General features: G+C 37.7%; 1 pseudogene; it reads right to left on the reverse strand.

The window, feature by feature from the left end:
- Positions 1-6,443: 6,443 nt before the first annotated feature.
- LOC143590176 (subtilisin-like protease SBT1.7 pseudogene) lies at positions 6,444-8,671 on the reverse strand (annotated as a pseudogene).
- Between the last annotated feature and the right edge of the window lie 9,711 nt (positions 8,672-18,382).

The following is an 18,382-nucleotide window of genomic DNA, read 5'->3' on the forward strand; positions in this document are numbered from 1 at the left end:
CTGCGCGTGAGAATAAAAAGAAGACTTCGCACATTCTCAGGATGGGCGCATATCACACGTACACATAATCAACCTCTTCCTTATCCAAATCAGGATCAGGGCAACCTTGATTGTGCACGTCAGACACTCTTCTAGAAGGCATCTTTTTAAGGAGTAAGAATATGCTGATGTTGACAGCTGCCAAATGAAAGGTCGACAACTCAGCATGACACATGTGCTACCACATGATTACAACCAACGAGAAAGCGCCAGGTGTCCCAGAGGACACGTGGCGCAGTGCGATTGGAGGAGGCCAACGAGGCTGAGCCCAGCCAGTGGAAACCCTAGCACTATAAATACCAGCATCAACTCCACTTTGATGACACATTCATTCACACTCAATCATTGACAGTTACAAGCAGTGATATCACATTCAATCATATTGAATTATATTCACTCACAGTCAGTTACAGAAAACAGACAGTCACACAATCAAGAGTATTCAGCGATTCAGCAATACTCTTGAGATCTCACTGACTCACACTTTATTATCTTCTCCATAAAGATACTGATTCTCACGCCGGAGGGTTACCCCAAAGAGGACCCCTCTGTCCCTTTCTGAGGGGTAAGTAACGGCGCTGTTCATTTTGTAGGTGGAAGAACACGGATTCAGAGGAACCATCGGTGAAATAGTTTAATCATACCCGAGGAAAGTAGATCTGCTACCAGTGAGTAGATCCACGTTTCTTCACTACTTATTTCATTAACCACATATCAAAATATAAATCACGTACACTTTAACCACGTGTATATATCTACAAACTAAACCATCAACAAAAACCTCAAAAGCTAGCTTTTTATTACAATTAGCAAACCAACACGATAATATTCCTACCCCTTAACATGATTGGACAACCCAAAATCATTTAACATACGCCGTATTTGTTGACAGTATCCGTGGCCGTAGCGGTATCAGGATCACTAGGCTTGTTAATTTGAGACGGAAGGGTTCCGCCTGTAGAAGTAGGGGCGTCGGTTGAGGCGGCGGCTCCACGGCCCGGCTTGGGCTTCTGGTGGCCGTGTGTACCGTATCCCTTCTCTTTGTAGTCCTCCAAATCTTTGTATTGTGTATAGGGACTGTTTTGAACCGGCAAACCTTCTAGTTTCTGATCTTCCTTCTTAGGCTGCTGGCTGTCCATTTTTCTCTATAAATTTTTATTTTAATGTCTCTCTAGAATATAAATATTATTGATCAACAAAGGTGTCATATATAAAAGTGTGAGGTTGCATAGGTTTCACCACGTGTCATGCACGTGGCACAGTTTTGTAAGAAGTGTACTAGGCTGATGTTTTGGACTTGGAGGACAATATGGATTCGGCTAAACTTAGCTTAGCGATCAAGTTTTTGTATCAATTTTGAAATAGTTAGATAAGATTTAATATTTCTCTACTTATAAAATCAGGTGCTTTAAACCCGTGTGTTGTGACAAATGAGAACAAAGTTGGTATTGGTTTGTTTAGTTGCTATAGCGGTTCGTATCATATTAAAAACTTGTAGGATTATTTGTATAACTTAATAGAAATTAGGGTTACCAAATTAAAAAGGTTTGGGGTTAGTAACTTACCTAATTGAAACTTGTGGGATAAATATGTTAATATTTGCACGGGTTCAAATATGGTTATGAAAAATACTACAGTTTTTTTACTGGCTATAATTTTCTACTGTTAAGAAGATTGAGTAAATTAGCTGGTGTTATTTGACAAACACTAATGTTCAAGCCTCACAACGGACAAAAAAATTGATAGAAAATAAAAAGTAGTTATTAAAAAAAGAAAGAAGATTAAGTAAATCAAATTAAATGATAATAAAACCTAACTGATGTTTATTGGTTTTCTCATAGGAAAGCCCTCAAAATAAACATAACAAATTTTCCAAAACAGGCTTTAATTTTATTTCATGTGTAAAGATGTGCTATTAAAAAGGATTTGCACTTCACATTAATGTGCTTGCATGGTTTGTAATTCTTCAAAAGATGTTTGCATCTGGAAAAAAGAAATATGGTATACAAGAATAAATACATTTACAAAAAACATGTATTATCAATTTTTGTTAAGTACAAAATTGGTCGCAACTTTTGGTAAGGATTAGCTATGTATTTGCTACGGACAAACTTTTATACGGATTAGCTACAGATATTCCGTGATAAAAAAAACATGTAGCCAAATGTGTTGCAAATAAAGGAATGGAAAGCTAAAATCTTAGTGTTACCAAGTTTCATTTAAGGGGAGAAAGGAAAAGAAAATAGGGGAAAATGTGAGCTTTTAAAGGGTGAAAGTTTTCTTTTCAATATGGAAAGAATTGGATGAAAAGGAAAGGAAAAGAGATATGATGTGTGAAAGAAAAGGAAAAGAAAAGAAACTTTTCATTTCCTTTCTTTTCTTTCGTTAAGTTAACTCGGGAACACAGCGTTAGAGAAAATGTTCTCGAAATGGATTGTATGATTCTTCATTTATTGAGATGATGTGAGTATTTGGAAACATATATACGTACACCTTTGGCAGGAGGGTTTTCTAGCACTAGAAATGATCCTTTGTTCTCAAGTTTCTCACATAAAACAGAGCTAGAAAATACCTCATATGTCACATGGTTTTCATATCTTCCGAATTAACCAGTGGTGGCCGGATATGGGAATTAGTGGTGAACATGTACTCACAGGTGATGATATGAAAACCAATAATGCACATGGCTAAGTTTCTTCTTACCTTACTATGATGAAGTGCAAAACATGCCCATATTATTTATGTATTATGTATTATGTTAAAATCTTGTCTATTACATGCGTTGGTTGAATAAATGTAATCTTATATATATAGTAAAATAAAATGTCTTTATAATACCCGTGTATTGCATATGTCTTATAATGTAATAATGTTTTTATGCACATGATGTCCATATTTTCTTCTGCTTTAAAAATAGGAAAATTAGATTTCAATAGTCTAAACTATTAACAATTTATTAGCATATATAATCCCTTCTAACGGTATAACTAGCGGCAATTAGAACTTTCAATTTTGTTATCAATAACAATCTCAATTTAACATATCGGTAACTATGTTTATTTATAGATGTGGCAATGACTGATCCGAACCTTTGGGTTGGTTTTATGGTATAATTATATTATGAAAACACAAGGCATATGAAAAATACGCAACTCTAACCAATGAGTCAAAGCCTTAGTTTGATTCTCAATTTCGATTAAAACCTTTTTATCAGAAGACCGTATCACTTCACCCTCCTTAATTGACCTAAAGATATTAAGAAATTAAAAGTATAGTTATCGGCCAATACGTTATAGTTTGGATTATAAAAATCCAATTGTTAAGTTGATGCGGTTAAAAATGTTGGTTTTGTGGCTTCGAGAGCACAGTCGTGGTGTTTGCAAGACCATATTCTTCGGGGTTGTGATATTTATGGGTTGGACTCTGATTATGGGTGTGCGATGGATCGTTTACGTACTTCACTTCCAGATTTTGATCTTAGCGGGTTCTCTAATAAGGACACCGCCCCCCTAAAGCCCAACATATTGTGGCGAGTGCCTTATTTAGTGGAATCGTCAAGAGTTTAGAAGTGAAGTTTGATCTATCCCTTCGCCAAAAGGCGGTGTTTGAATGCCTTCGGGCTCCTCGGGCTCAGGATTTTCTAACGGTCATCCCCATTGAAGGATTAGGCCAACGTATGTCGGGTTTGGAGTATCGGGCTATCCTTAAGTACCGGTTAATGATCCCTATGTTCCCAACGGATGAACCTTGCCCAATTTGTCGCAAGGTCTGTTTGGATTCTTTTGGTGACCATGCGGTGCATTGCAAAGAATTGCCTGGCTTTAAATACAGACATGATCTGGTTAGGGATGTTCTGTGTGATGTTCTTAAACAGGCAGGGATTTCTGCTAAAAAGGAGGCCCCTGTTAACTTTCTCACGGATCCTATTGAAGGGAGGTCTACTTTACGACCAGCTGATATTCTTGTGTTCGGGTGGGCAGGGGGGAAACACGCCTGTGTGGATCTTACAGGAGTGTCTCCTCTTGTTGGACTCAGGGACCGTGGGTTTGTTGTGGGTCAGGCTGCGTTGAAGGCTGAATCGGGCAAAGTTGTTAAACACGAGAAAGCTTGTTTAGATAATCAACATGTCTTTCTACCATTTGCCTTTGATACATTTGGTTTTCTGGCTCCAGAGGCTGTGAAATTTTTGAGTAAGGTTCAGCGCGTCGTACACGGAACCTCTTCAGCTTCTAGGTCCCAAAGCTTCGTTTTTAGCAGGATTGGCTTTGCTGTTCAAAAGGGGGTTGCGGCGCAGCTTGTTGCCCGTTTGCCTGCCACTTTATTGTAATCGTTTTATAATAAATTATATAAAACTTCGATTGTGATGGATTCATATATTTCATTCCGTGCATGATATCTTCAGCATCTTTAAAAATCACTCAACTTCAATGGTTAAAGTGAAACATGTCTTGGAAAGTTGGAATATTAGATGGTGGCAAACATATCACATTCTGAGTGGTATGAAGAATCATATCAAAGGTCCAACAAAGCTTCATCATTTCGCTTGTCCGGCCAATTTCCATTAAATCGACTCAAGCTAAATAGAGAAATGCAATTAATGGAGTAGTCACGAGCTTGTGGTGTAGAAACGAGTATGAATTCTAAACCCCATCAACAATAAATGAAACTTGTTTTTATCACTATTTGAGCAGAGAATAAATTTATATGATTATCCTGTTTAGTAAAATGAATGTTCCTATTATATATATGTTTTGTTTACAATGATTATCCTATTGAATAAAATGAATGTGTGTCAAAATTTATACATGCTGGAATCATCAAAAGTCTATCCTCTTATTCATTGAGTTACCCATTGACCAAAAGGTTTTTTTTATTTCTTGTGGTGGGATTACACCTAATATAACATAGCAAAATCTAAAGTTTGTATTATAATGTATCTATATTGAATCATTATTATGTAGACTAATGTTTACTTATGTTAATCAAATTGTCAAAAGTAAAATTTAAAAAAAAGTAATTTATTGTGGTGGTATAGTCTCAATTGCAGGACAATTTGATGTATATGAAGAGCAAGGAAAAAAAAGATATTTAAAGAAATCAACACTTGATCGACCTACTCGAATCGTGAAAACATTAAGATTCTTAGCTTCTTATGGGTGAAATATATTGACGCCATTCAAAAAAAGAAACTGTTATAATGCTATGACACAATAGGTTGGGTAATGTAAGCAAGTTGGTAGAGTTGCATAAGTAGCATGTGATTGGGGACCTAAAATTAAAGACTGTGATGCTAGAATTTGTGAACGTTTTATACTGAGCAAGGCACACAAGGTTAAACTTAGTAAGGGAAGTCTAGGCTATATATGCGTGCTGAGATTAGGTGGAGCTTTGTGTTATCTTTCTCTCATTAATGATTACTTGAGTAGGGCTCGGGTTTATGTGCTAAAACAGAATGGAAGCTTAGACTCAATATGGTCTAGATAGGTTTATTTCAGTTAGTAAAAGAGATCTTGAAATAAGAAATAGACCAATTTTCTATATCTGTATCTAATGAATGAAGAGTCTGCTTTAAAAGTTCAAGGCATATTGCTCATGCAATTTGGGATCTTCATTTTGGTCAACCAGCGATAGAAGCTTTTACTCGAAGGGGTGCTCTTGGGCCAGTGAATATTGCCTATTTTTTGGTGCCAAATTCAACCACGTTTACAAGACTAAAGGAATAGCAAGGCACTTAATATTGGTGGCACGCCATATAAAAATGATTTGGTTAAGAGAATAAATAGACACCATAGAGCAAGTTAAGGTGCATTCTAGCTCAAAGTTGTCTTAAGATGTTTTAGGTTTGCTTAACCCATGTGTAGTAGTGATGTAGATGAAACTCCTTAATGATTAGGATAGACCAAGAAGACAAATTGATCCACCTACCAAGTCTAGAAGCAAATCTGAGAGTAGAAAGATGTTCTTCAGCCTTTGTGAATGAGGCTACTACTTTTGTGATACACTAGAAACTAGGGATGCCGGTCGGTACCGGTACCAAACATACTAGTATTGAAAATCGTAAACTTTTATACCGGCACTTGTATTTAATGTAAAATTCGAAAAATACCGGTATCGTACCCGTTACCAATTGATATTAGTACCGAAATCGTTCATCCCTACTAGAAACCGAAACAGAAATGTACGTGCAAACAAAATCAGCATAAACAACTTATTTCATTTATTTTTGCGGTATAACGTTTCTTCAAGATTTTTTACACTTGCACAATATTTTTTATACATTTTAAATATTAATAAAAACAACTAAAAAAGACATGCTTCAAAGTTCAAATCACTGATTAAACAACCTTAAAATCACCAATATTTTAATTAAATAAAAAACTGGAAAAAAAAAAGAAAAAGAAAACTGAAATTAATTATATTCAACCCCATCACCAACTAACGGCAACCGGACTTCCGACGACATACTTCCCGTCCGACCACTCAATCCGGCCAAACGAATTTGAACCCGCAGCCGTTGGACCCACCGTAAATGTGACTGTGTATGACTTCTTCTCGTTGACTTGACCAAAAGTCAAAGTCTCAGGAACCACCGACATCTGCACTGCTTTGCTATCGGCAAATGTGGTCACTTTGTAGGTTGATGCCGGACCGACATTGGTTAAGGTTCTTGTCTGTTTAATAACCGTGGGACCACCACTTTTGACGGCTGTGTCCGACGGAACGATCACAGCAAACGAAGGGTAGTTAAGGTTACCGACCGAGTATATTTTCGTTCCGTCGCAGGTTGTGTTTCGCTTAGTCACTACTTGTATTTGAGCAGGAGTGTAGTTCAAAGCACATAGGAAATCGAAATAGTCATCCGCGGTTAAGTCGTAAACTAATCCTGGATTAACCGCGGATACGGGGTCCACATGTCCTGCACCGTGATCAAACGGCGTAGATGGCTTGCCGGTGGCGAGATCCTCGATTATTTTCCCGTTTTTGTAAGCCGTGTAGGCCGTGGTCATTAGGGCGGACCTGATCGCTGCGGGACTCCAATCTTGGTGTGCGGCTTTAAGCAGCGCGGCTAGCCCGCTCACGTGTGGGCATGACATTGATGTCCCAGATATTATATTAAACTCCACGCGCCTGGTGTCATCTGGCAAGCCGGTTGGTCCGACTGCCCCGGACCAACCGGCTAGGATATTGACACCCGGCGCTATAATATCCGGTTTTAGTATTTCCGGCGTTATGCTGTTCGGACCCTGGGAACTAAACGACGCCACCACCGGCGACGGCTGGATCCCCAATTTTGTCCCTTCGAATAAAATCGCGGCGGAAGGGGCGGGATCAGAAATTACAAATTTCCGTATCTCGTCACCAGCCTTTTGGCCGACGGTGGTTGCGGGTAGCAAATGCGCGTCTGCCACGAGCTCCTCACCGTTGGCCGCGGTGTTGGTCAACACCATACCGGCGCCACCAGCTTCTTTCACCACTGACCCCTTTTGAACCCTGGCATTAACCCCACGGTCACAAAGTACTAATTTACCCTTCACTTTTTCCGGTATTAACGTGCCCGGCATACAAAGAGCACCACTAGTGGAATTACTAGCATTACCGGCGTACACAATCGGTAGCATCTTATCCGGCAGCGATGGGCCTCTGTACAACGACACGCCGGAGTAGTTTCTCCCGTCACTGAGGCTAACATACGCCGGGAAGTCACGGTCCAAAGTCCCTGCACCAACGGTTGTTATCCACGGGGACACGTTTGATAAACTGTAAGGAGTGGGCCCCGCATTTCCGGCAGAACATGACACCAAAATACCCCTCGCCATAGCCGCAAACGCTCCGATAGCCACACTATCCCGATAATAATCCGCCGTCCCACCGCCAAGTGACAACGACAAAACATTAACATTGTCGGTGATTGCTTTCTCCATGGCCGCCAATATATCGGAGCTAAAACAACCACCCACCCAACAAACTTTGTACACGGCAACCCGGGCTCGGGACGCCATCCCGCGAGCCGAGCCAGTGGCGTACCCCAACAAGTTCGCTCCCGCAACCACCGATCCGCTGGTGGTTGTGGAAGTGTGGGTCCCGTGGCCGTCATCGTCTCTAGGAGATCTACTCTCCTTGGACTCGTCCACGGGACCCAAGGTAGCCTCATAACCTTTAACAAAATACCGAGCCCCAACCAACTTGCGGTTACAGCTTGTAACCGCAAAATTGGTTCCGGTTTCGCAGGCCCCGTTCCTCCCGGCTGGAACGGGACCCATACCGGTGTCGTCGAAGCTCCTGCTCTCCGGCCATACACCGGTATCCAAAACCCCAATAATGACATCACCTTCTCCTGCGGACTGAGGGAACAAATTAGCCTTGTCCTCCAGCCCGAGAAACTCGGGTGTGCGGGTAGTGTGAAGCTCATATTTGATCTCGGGTAACACCGAGAGAATACCAGGCAACTCTTCAAGTGCTTCGGCTTCTTGAGGCGTAAGGCGTGTGGAGAATCCATGGATAACATTCTGGTAAGTGTACATCATCTCGGCCGTATCGGACACTGATTTGAGAGAGGAGTCGAACCAGGAGTGATGATCTTGGGCGAAAGTGGGCGGAATGTGGTGAGGGGCTATGTGGACGATGTAAGTTTGCTGCTTCTGTGCGGATGAAGCACAGCAGAAGCAGAGAAGGAGAATGAATTTGATCATTTTGATGGGTGTGGAGAATGGGTGAGAGGTCAGAGATGAAGTGCTTGCAATTATATAGAACAGTGAGCTGTAAAAAGAAAAGTGTGAGAGTTGGTTGTAGATGGTGGGGACGGTGAATGGTGTCTGGTTCTGTGTAAAACAATATGGGAGATGTGTCTTGTTGTGGGTAAACACACACACACCCACCTTACTCTTACCTGTTTGACTCTCATTATGTTTTTATTAATCATTTCTTATTACCATACTTACCAAAAGAAAATTCTAATAAAAATTATTATTTTTAGATGTATTGATTATTATTAATCTTAATATAATCTTTTGGTCGTTGTCGTTCTTAACTAATGAGTTGGCTGCTGGTGGTCCTATATTTTAAAGTATCCGTTACTAACGGTCTGTGACTAACAAAATTCTAACGCGGTTAGTTGCAAGTCGTTGGAAAAACGCTTTTGGTCAGAAAAGTCACATATTTTGTCGGAAAACTCAACCTAAACACCACCACCATCCACTCCACCTACCAATTCCAACGTTGGTTCTAGGGTTCGGGCTACCTCAATAAATGAGGCTTTTGCTAGATGTTTCAAACGAAAATGTTGAGTTTTCCGGCCATAAACTTTTTCCCGACAACCTGCAACTAACGACGTAAGAATTCTGTTAGTTGCGAACCGATGGAAACAATATGATAAAAGGTCAGATCGTTATCAGCCAATTCATTAGTTAGGACCGACAGTGACCAAAAGATGATAATTAGTGTTAATAAAAACTAACATACCATTATTTTTATTTTTATGATATTTATAGTTCCATAATACATTCACATATTGTTTTTGAATTTGGGCACCATTACAAATGGTTTGGTACCGGAGAAAGGAACAAATTACAAGACTATTCTTCGATAATGGAATGAACATGAAGAAGCGGGAGGAGACAGGACGGAGAAAGGCGGGATTTGGAAACACCATTTTCTAGCTTCGGGGCGGGTGAAGCGGGTATAATTTTGTGTTTTAAGAAATTAAATGAATAGGTAAAAAGATATAGATACGTTAAAACGTTTATTATATACCTAAGGACTTCAAATATATAAACAAAAGAAAGAGCAAAAAGTGTGTTAGATTTGTATGTTTTTAATTAATAAATAGCTTTTTGATATATGGGTAAAGTTAAAATGAAAACCCACTTGAATTGTGAAAACCCGCGAAAACCCTATGTAACATCGGTTTTTTTTTGTTACATGTAATATATGTTCTAACATTTAATATAAAACATCGAAACATCAAAAAAAATGTTTTGCTATTTTTTAACATTTTTTTACTAATTTTTATATATGTTTTCAGGAGAGAGAAAAATTTATATTTATATTTTTTATTCACTTTAATTGTGAACCACAAGATTTAAACATTAATTAAAAACATGTGGTTGAGAATGAGTTTCTAAAATTTTCACAACTTTAGTGGGTTTTCATTTTATACTTAGCCTTTGATATATATATATATATATAGCATGGAAAAGTTGATTTCACATATTTAATGACGGTGTGCTTATAAAAATTCAATTAAAGTTAAGAAAATTCATTTTAGTATAAAAAGTACACATGCTATGATGCACTTTATGTGCCATATATTTTATCTAATTAGTGTTTCCATATGATTGAAACTATTTAAGAAAGTATATGATATAATACTAGTAAAAGATCATATGATGGTATATAATAAGTTCTTTGGTGTACATTTTGTTTTTATTATCTATAAATCACTTGTCTAAAAGGTCTTTACCCAAATTATGATCTAATTAGACTTGAACTTTAGGTAGAGATATGATTGATTGTAATATTTTGTTAGTTTACTGAGACAATTCCAGTTACCTTCTCACAAAGGTTAAGTAAACCTCTTCACAATCTAACAAATAGCCGAGGAGGTGTGGTCACATGGTGATCAACAACTAGGTGCCAGTTTTGGTTGCGAAAGTTATGGAAGATACATTGGACGATGTACACGTCTAACTGTTTGAGGATGGACCCAACTTCCATGAGTTATAGCTGTGGTCAAGGTGGTCAAGCCGTGACCTATCGATATTGTTTTCTCATAATTAAAAAAATATTAAATGGGTGTCCACATGATACTACATCAAACGTAACACTTAAGTTAACTTAAGTTAGTGATTACTAAATGTAACTATTTTCTAATAAATTAAAGTAATTGTTAATATGTTACATGCAAGCGTTTATAAATAAAATTATCGAAATCGTTTGAAAAAATATAAAAAATACTTTTTAATAAAAATAAAAAATAAAAGCATATGTTACATCACATAAGTTCCTTATATGCATGCCAGGTCAGGTGTAGTGAATCTCTAGCGAAGCTAACACCTACCAAAAGTAAAAAAGCATGTTGCATCACATAAGTTCCTTACGTACGTGCTATGTATATGTGTACTTAATGTATATATGTGTACTTAATGTAATGGATTAAATGAGCATTAGTAAATATTCTATACTAATTATTGGTTGTTATAAAATACAATTTTACCCATTAAAAAAGTTTTTATTACATAAAATGAATGAATTAAGTGTTAGCATCATATGTATTAAATTGTAAAACTCTTAAAATTCAAAAATTCTTTTTAACTTGTTCTTTTCAAATGTACAAGTGAGAGTTCAAATAAAAACCACTAAGATGTTTGAAAACCATTTTTAAATACTATTTATTTTCATTATTTTTATGTTATTAATTTGTACTAAAACAAAAAAGAAACACACACACGTATATATATGGGATGGTTCATGCGAGAAGTCAAGTTGTAGCGAGAAGTCAATCTGGGCCACTCATCTAATTTTCAATCTTCCAACATTAAAAATATATGAAAAGGGTATTAAAGTAATATAAATGTATTCTCTCTCTAATTAATATATATAATTAAACCACATGAGTTACATTTCTAACTAATATAATTAATCTAATCAAAATAACTAAAAGATTTAAAAAATCAATAAATCCATAATACAATAAATTTATCTATATAATTTTTTACCCTATCTCTTGAATTCATCTTACACAACTATAATTTTTTCCTATATCTTTTCAAAATTTTCCTACATATCTTTAATTTTTTTCATACACGTCTTAATTTTTTTCTACACATTTTCAATTTCTTCGCACCTATGCTTTTCGTACTACACATCTTCAGTTGTTTCCTACGCATATTCAATTTCTTCCTACACATCATTAATTTTCTCATACACATCTTAATTTTTTTCCTATACATATTTAATTTTCTCATACACAACATATTGTTTTTCCTACACAACTATATTATCTTCAATTGTTTCCTACGCATATTCAATTTCTTTCTACACATCATTAATTTTCTCATACACATCCTAATTTTTTTACCTACAGATATTTAATTTTCTCGTACACAACATATTTTTTTCCTATACAATTACATTATATTCAATTGTTTCCTACGCATATTCAATTTCTTCCTACACATCACTAATTTTCTCGTACGCATCCTAATTTTTTTTTTCTACACATATTTAATTTTCTCATATACAACATATTTTTTTCCTTACACATCTGCATTCGTCATACACTTTTTTTTTCGTCCTACACATCTTCAACCTTCCTACGCATATTTAATTTCTTCCTACACATCTTCAAACTTTTCCTACACATCTTTAATTTTCTCATACACGTCTTATTTTTTTTCTTACACATTTCAATAATGAAGATATTATTTTGCCTAAATCTTATAAATTAAAAGTTGTTTATTGATGAAAAGAGAACAAAATTAGATCTTACACCAACATATAATTAAATAAATAAATTGTAACTTACAAATTATAACTTTTGGAATTTATGCTTTGAGCTTTTATTTAAGGATAGATGAGATAAATTAAATAATTAATTATTTTATTGTACCTAAACTAACCTCTTCATATTTATTTTAATGTCTTTCAAATTTTATTAATTACAATAAATGCAATAATGTTTCAACCATTGATTAATAATCTAATGGTTGAGATCACTTCTTACACTTTCTCGCTATAAGAATCACTTCTAAAATGAACTCAATCCTATATATATACAAACACTTAGTGCAAATACATATATGTAGTTTGTAATCTACATATATTTTTAATTTATTTTTTAGTTTTTGTAAAGATTAAAGAATTGAAGGATATATGGTGCGTGGTTGTAGTTGTATATTTGAACAAAATATTATTAAATCAAATTATAAAAACAATATTTTAACATATTATAAAATTTGTAATGAAATACAAAACTGTAAAATTTAACCAAATAAAATTTAGCTTAATGGTATCAAGGTGTTGGATAATGGTTTGCCGTTTCAAATGATAAGATTTCATAGGTGACAAAAATAAAAACAACTGTCCATCAAAAAATATAGAAAATAGATTGTAGTTTTTATAACCATTAAGTGAACTTGAATGATTATAAAGCGGTGATGATTGTGATGATAATGTTAATATTTCAACTATTATGAATAGTCATATTAGGCTATCTAACTATAATTCTAAGTTTAAATGAACTTTACACTAATTGCTACTAAACAAGTATAAATTGCGTGAATATATTAAAAATTATTAATCACTTATGTTTGAGGGTCACTCATGGAAGTTTCATTCCCAACCTCTTAGAAAGGTCAACAACAAATAATTTTTTTTTACTAAAACACTCAGTTTGTATGTAAGAGATGATGCACTTAGTCATGGCCGATGCCAAATGTTTCCAAAAATAAATTATATGTTCTTTACATAGTTAAAGGCTTAGTGTCATCGTATAAATCCACATGGTGGCACATATAAAATAAACTAAATACCACAATTCAATACAAAGGAGTTTTTACTCTAGTGGTTGTACAATTTTTTCAAGAAGAGAGTGGTAAAGTAATGTGACGGGGGTCACACATGTAACCGTGTGATATGTCGGCCCACAATACCTCTATTCTATACTAAAATGCTATATCGGATGAATGGTGAAGAGGTAGGTCCCAGCAGAGCCCAGTTGGACCCGAAAGACTCACCTTGCAGAGGGACGTCTGCGCAAGGACCAACTGGTTCCGCAGGACCCACCATGCTCAGAGATGAAGACCTTACGCCCAATACGCCAGCTGTTCCCGTAGGGAAAGCCTCCCAATGGTGAAGTACCCCGCCTGTCCCCGCAGCTGCGGATACAAGCCATCAGGGAAGACTACCCGCACTAATAGCAAGGCTACACGCACAAGGCACTAAATAATTCAGTGTCACCTGAAGGAATGAGCAAGGCGGGAATACTCCCGCCCAAATGAGCCAGTCCGTATGCTTCTGGAAGATCTTTTGTACTATACCTGCCAAGGTATGGACAAAATAGACAAGATCTGACCAAAGCAGCCCATAAACCAATCACAGGGTGACAGCTCACCGACAACAGTACGAGGAGGAGCATGCTATAGTACTGTTTGTCACTATTAGCCGCTGCCTACTCACCAACCCTTGTTGTGGCACGCACAAAGCCTGCAGTTGGTGGAAAGGGAACAGTACACAGCCGGCCTTGTCACTATCAGCCGCTGCCTACCCACCAACCAGCATGGCACGTGCATAGCCCATAGTTGGTAGAACAGGAATATTCTACAGCTGGCTGTACCTGCTTGGAAACCTACCTTTGGCTATAAATACTCCAACACCTTGGAACGGTAGGAGGATCTTATATCTCATTATCTTATCTTCTCTAGCAATCTCTTAATATACACTTATATTCAAGAGCAATTTAGTCTGATTCTCACGCCGGAGGGTGGTCACAAGGAGGTACCCCTCCTTCTCAGTGACGAGCTCACGGTGTCTGTTTTACAGGTCATCAGAAGAACCATCTTTGCCGGACCTAACCCCTCGTGGGAAACATCTATTTAACCCCCAGATTATCCGTAATCTGCCCGGGGTCAATTAGTGTTTCTTCATTGGCGCCATCCGTGCATAAAAGCTATAACTAATTCTCAGTTTTTTCAAAACTTTTGAAAAAATGGTTAACGTTACTCCGGTCCCAAGGCCAGTAAGTGACAAAGAAACCCCGGTAACCACAACCCCAGCTACTGGGGGAACACCGGCGGTTACACAAATTTTACGAACACTACCCCGGTTACCCAAGCCGGGGCAAGTGCAGTAAACAATATTTGTGACAATCGTCAATTTCAGGTTAACTCCGTTAACTCAACTCCGTCAATTCAAACTTAAGATCATTGAATCTCTAACGCACACCTCATTACATTTAAACTAAGGTTTAAATGACGCTTAACACTTACTACATGTGTAGTCTTTCGGGATTTGCACCGAAACGCAAACGAGTTGACGCAAACGATTGATGAATAAACGAAAAACGTCAAAACAGTAATTATGTGATAATTATGTGTTAGACTTATGTGTTACGTGATAACATGGTTATGAATATTAACTCAAGATGTAAACTAGTTAGTTAAGTTAGAAAAACAACAATTGAAAGTAGAGGGACTTGAGTGTAACTTGTATGTTTATAAATATATCCTTAACAATCAACCCTAACTCATTATTATTAACCCCACAAGTCCGATCGGCCCCTTCCTCCCTTGCTCCCTTGGCTGCCGTCCACTATACACACACATACAAGCAAGAAATCAAGTGTTTGATTGAAGAACTAGGTGCTAGGAAGGTATAATTGATCATCCTTTACATCCTTGTTACTTGATTTTGATGTTTGTTGGGTTAATTGTAAACCCTAAGCTGCCGATTTCATGAATACATGTAATCAATATGATTGTTGTTGATTGAGTAATGATTTGATAAGTAGAATTGATCTTGTAACATGTTGATTGTTGTGTCTTTGATTTGAGTTCAAACAAAAACCCTAATCTTGTATGTAATGTGTAATTGATGTGCATGGATGGTGTTTATGGAGTCTAGAGGGTTATATGAATGCATGATAGTTCATAGATTGTTATTATGTTGAGTTTGGATGCAAACAGTTTCTGGACAGAATGTGTATATGATGTTTAAGTGACTGTAACGAAGTGTAAACGTGAAACTAGGTTGAGTCTAGTTTCTATAAAGTATAAATTTGTAATTTTTGGACAAGTAGAAGTTAACTTTTATGATTTTACAAAAACGTTGTGCAAAGCTGAGCTGTTAGACCTGCTGTTAGGTTGTTTTGTAAATGTTATATCTCATGAACTACGAGACCAATTGGGTTGGTTCCACTTCTGGAAGTTGACTTATTGAGTTAGGAACCTAACCCAAGTGGTCTTGCATTTATTGGATTTTTCGTTTAACGGGAATTGCAAATAACATTCTGTTGCGCATGAATTTGACTGTTATGAGTTTGTTGTAATGATTTGATGATTGTGAGAAAACTATGTGGAATAAAAATATAATAAAATATGTTCTGGAAACCTAAGACATATATGCTTCTGTGATGATTTTTGGTAAATTAATTGAGATGCTATGATTGGTGGAATAGTACAATCTTTTAAGTAGAATTTCTGTCTCGGTGAAACTAGCTGCTGAGTTTTGTGAAAATGCATGAAATATGATACTTGCTAATTTATTATCGTGTTTTGACCAAATTGCCCTTGAGGGGAATGATTGCAAGATAATTGTCGTTTTTTGACTAAAATGCCCTTGCGGGGAATAACTGCTAATTGATTGTACTTTATGAATACATGACACGTATATGATTGCTTACACATGTAATGTGTCACAAATACACTTGTTAAAGTCACACACGATTCACAAACGAAACACGAAACATGTTATGTGCATAGGTATTATGTGCCGGGTCTAGAGACTCGATAATATTCCGACACTTAGAAAAATCTCTTTATTGTTTTAGAACGCTAGAGAGAGTTTTTCGGTGACGCGCATCTTGGTGATTTAATTTGGGAAATTCTTCGCAGTGAGTTTCACTTTCCCCTCTTTAAACTGTTTTCAAACGCTTTTCACTTGGGGGAGATAACATACTCCACAACGCATTTAAGATTTTGTTATAAATTATATATCACTTGTAAAGGCTAAGTGGCAAACGAAACATTTGAAGTCCTACACATCGAACCGGTTAATATTTTGAATAGCGAGTCACTGTTGAGTAGTACTACTGGGTTTGACAAACCCCACCCAACGCTAAACTCGACTGGAGGTCGAGCGGGTGTAATTTTGGCTAACACGTACCATGGTCTGGAGGACCTGGTGACAAGGCACTTAATAAACGAGTCAGCTTCGGTGTCGAACACTTAGTAATACTTGTTGTATAGACTAGCTACCTATCGATATATAATTGACATAACACTATCGGTAACGCAAAACGCTGTAACGCTGTAACGCAAAACGCTGTAACGCTGTAACGCAAAACGCTGTGACGCTGTAAAGCTGTAACGCAAAACGCTGAACGCAAACGCTAAACGATTTATTTTTATATAACTTGTGAACTCACCAACCTTGTGTTGACACTTTTAGTATGTTATTCTCAGGTAGCCGATGCGGGCGCGCGGTTTAGGAACGTGCATTGCTTGATAAACTTTTAACTATGCAAACTTACTTTTAACTGTTATCATTGGTTTTAAATCGTCCTGCGTGACGTCACATTGTTCTCTATGGTTTACGCTTCCGCACTTATTTTCATTTAAACGTTTTTATGGTTTGATTATAACTGATGATTCCGATCCTGTTAGTTCACACCCTCTGACGGTAAAACTCCGTTAGTGTATTTTGAGGTTGTGACAGATTGGTATCAGAGCCACAGGTTATAGCGAACTAGAAGCTGCATGCATACTAGACTATAACCGCGACGACCCATTAGTTATAATGATACGCACTGCATAGGTTTGTGTAGTCTTGTAATCTTATCACTTTACCTCTTTCACTCATACGCGCGCGCATACATGGCTTACCTGTAGGAATGTCGACGCCACCCTCATCATCATCCGATTCGATGACGCATGCTCACGGGAAGGAACCACAGTTACCCACCGCATCGCCACCCCGTGTAGTCCCGGAACTCGAAGCTCCCGCACCGAAGAAGTACCGCCTATCCGGAGGCATATACGAAAACGACGTTAGCTGGGATTGGTACCCTAACATGATCAGACGTATGGTCTATCGCGAGCAAGTTCCCCCGTTACCTCACCCGAACCACCCTGCTTATCCCAATACCCTACCACCCATAACCGAACCTGTAGAGCGAGTTCTCGCAGCTGTTGTCTCATGCTTGGAGCGTGACGTGGGTTACATGCGCTATACGAGAGCGAACGTTTCCGGACTGTTAAAAGACGGAACCGAGACTAAGGAGGAGATTGCCCGCATGGCAGCGGCAATGAAGGAAATGCAAGAGGCTAGTGATCAACAGATGAAGATTATGAGGAAAATGCAAGCCGAGATGATAGACTTGCAAGAGCAACTCCAAGTTGCAAGGACCCGAACCGAGATAGCTCGAGAGCGTTGCGATGTCTTACAAATGCAAATTGCTCAGAACGCGGCCGAACCTGAGGCAGATCTCGAAGAGGAGCCTGAGGAGGAACCTGAGGAAGATCCCGAGGAGGAACCCGAAGAGGAACCGGAGGAAGAACCGGCTGAGCCAGAGGCACACTCAGAGGTGTCCCCAGACGATGTGCAGATGTGCAAATTCTTGGACTGGAAC

This window comes from Bidens hawaiensis, unplaced genomic scaffold, assembly GCF_021521415.1.
Source record: "Bidens hawaiensis isolate Kalapana, Puna unplaced genomic scaffold, B.hawaiensis_p1.1 tig00038198_1, whole genome shotgun sequence".
Classification (NCBI taxonomy): Eukaryota; Viridiplantae; Streptophyta; class Magnoliopsida; order Asterales; family Asteraceae; genus Bidens; species Bidens hawaiensis.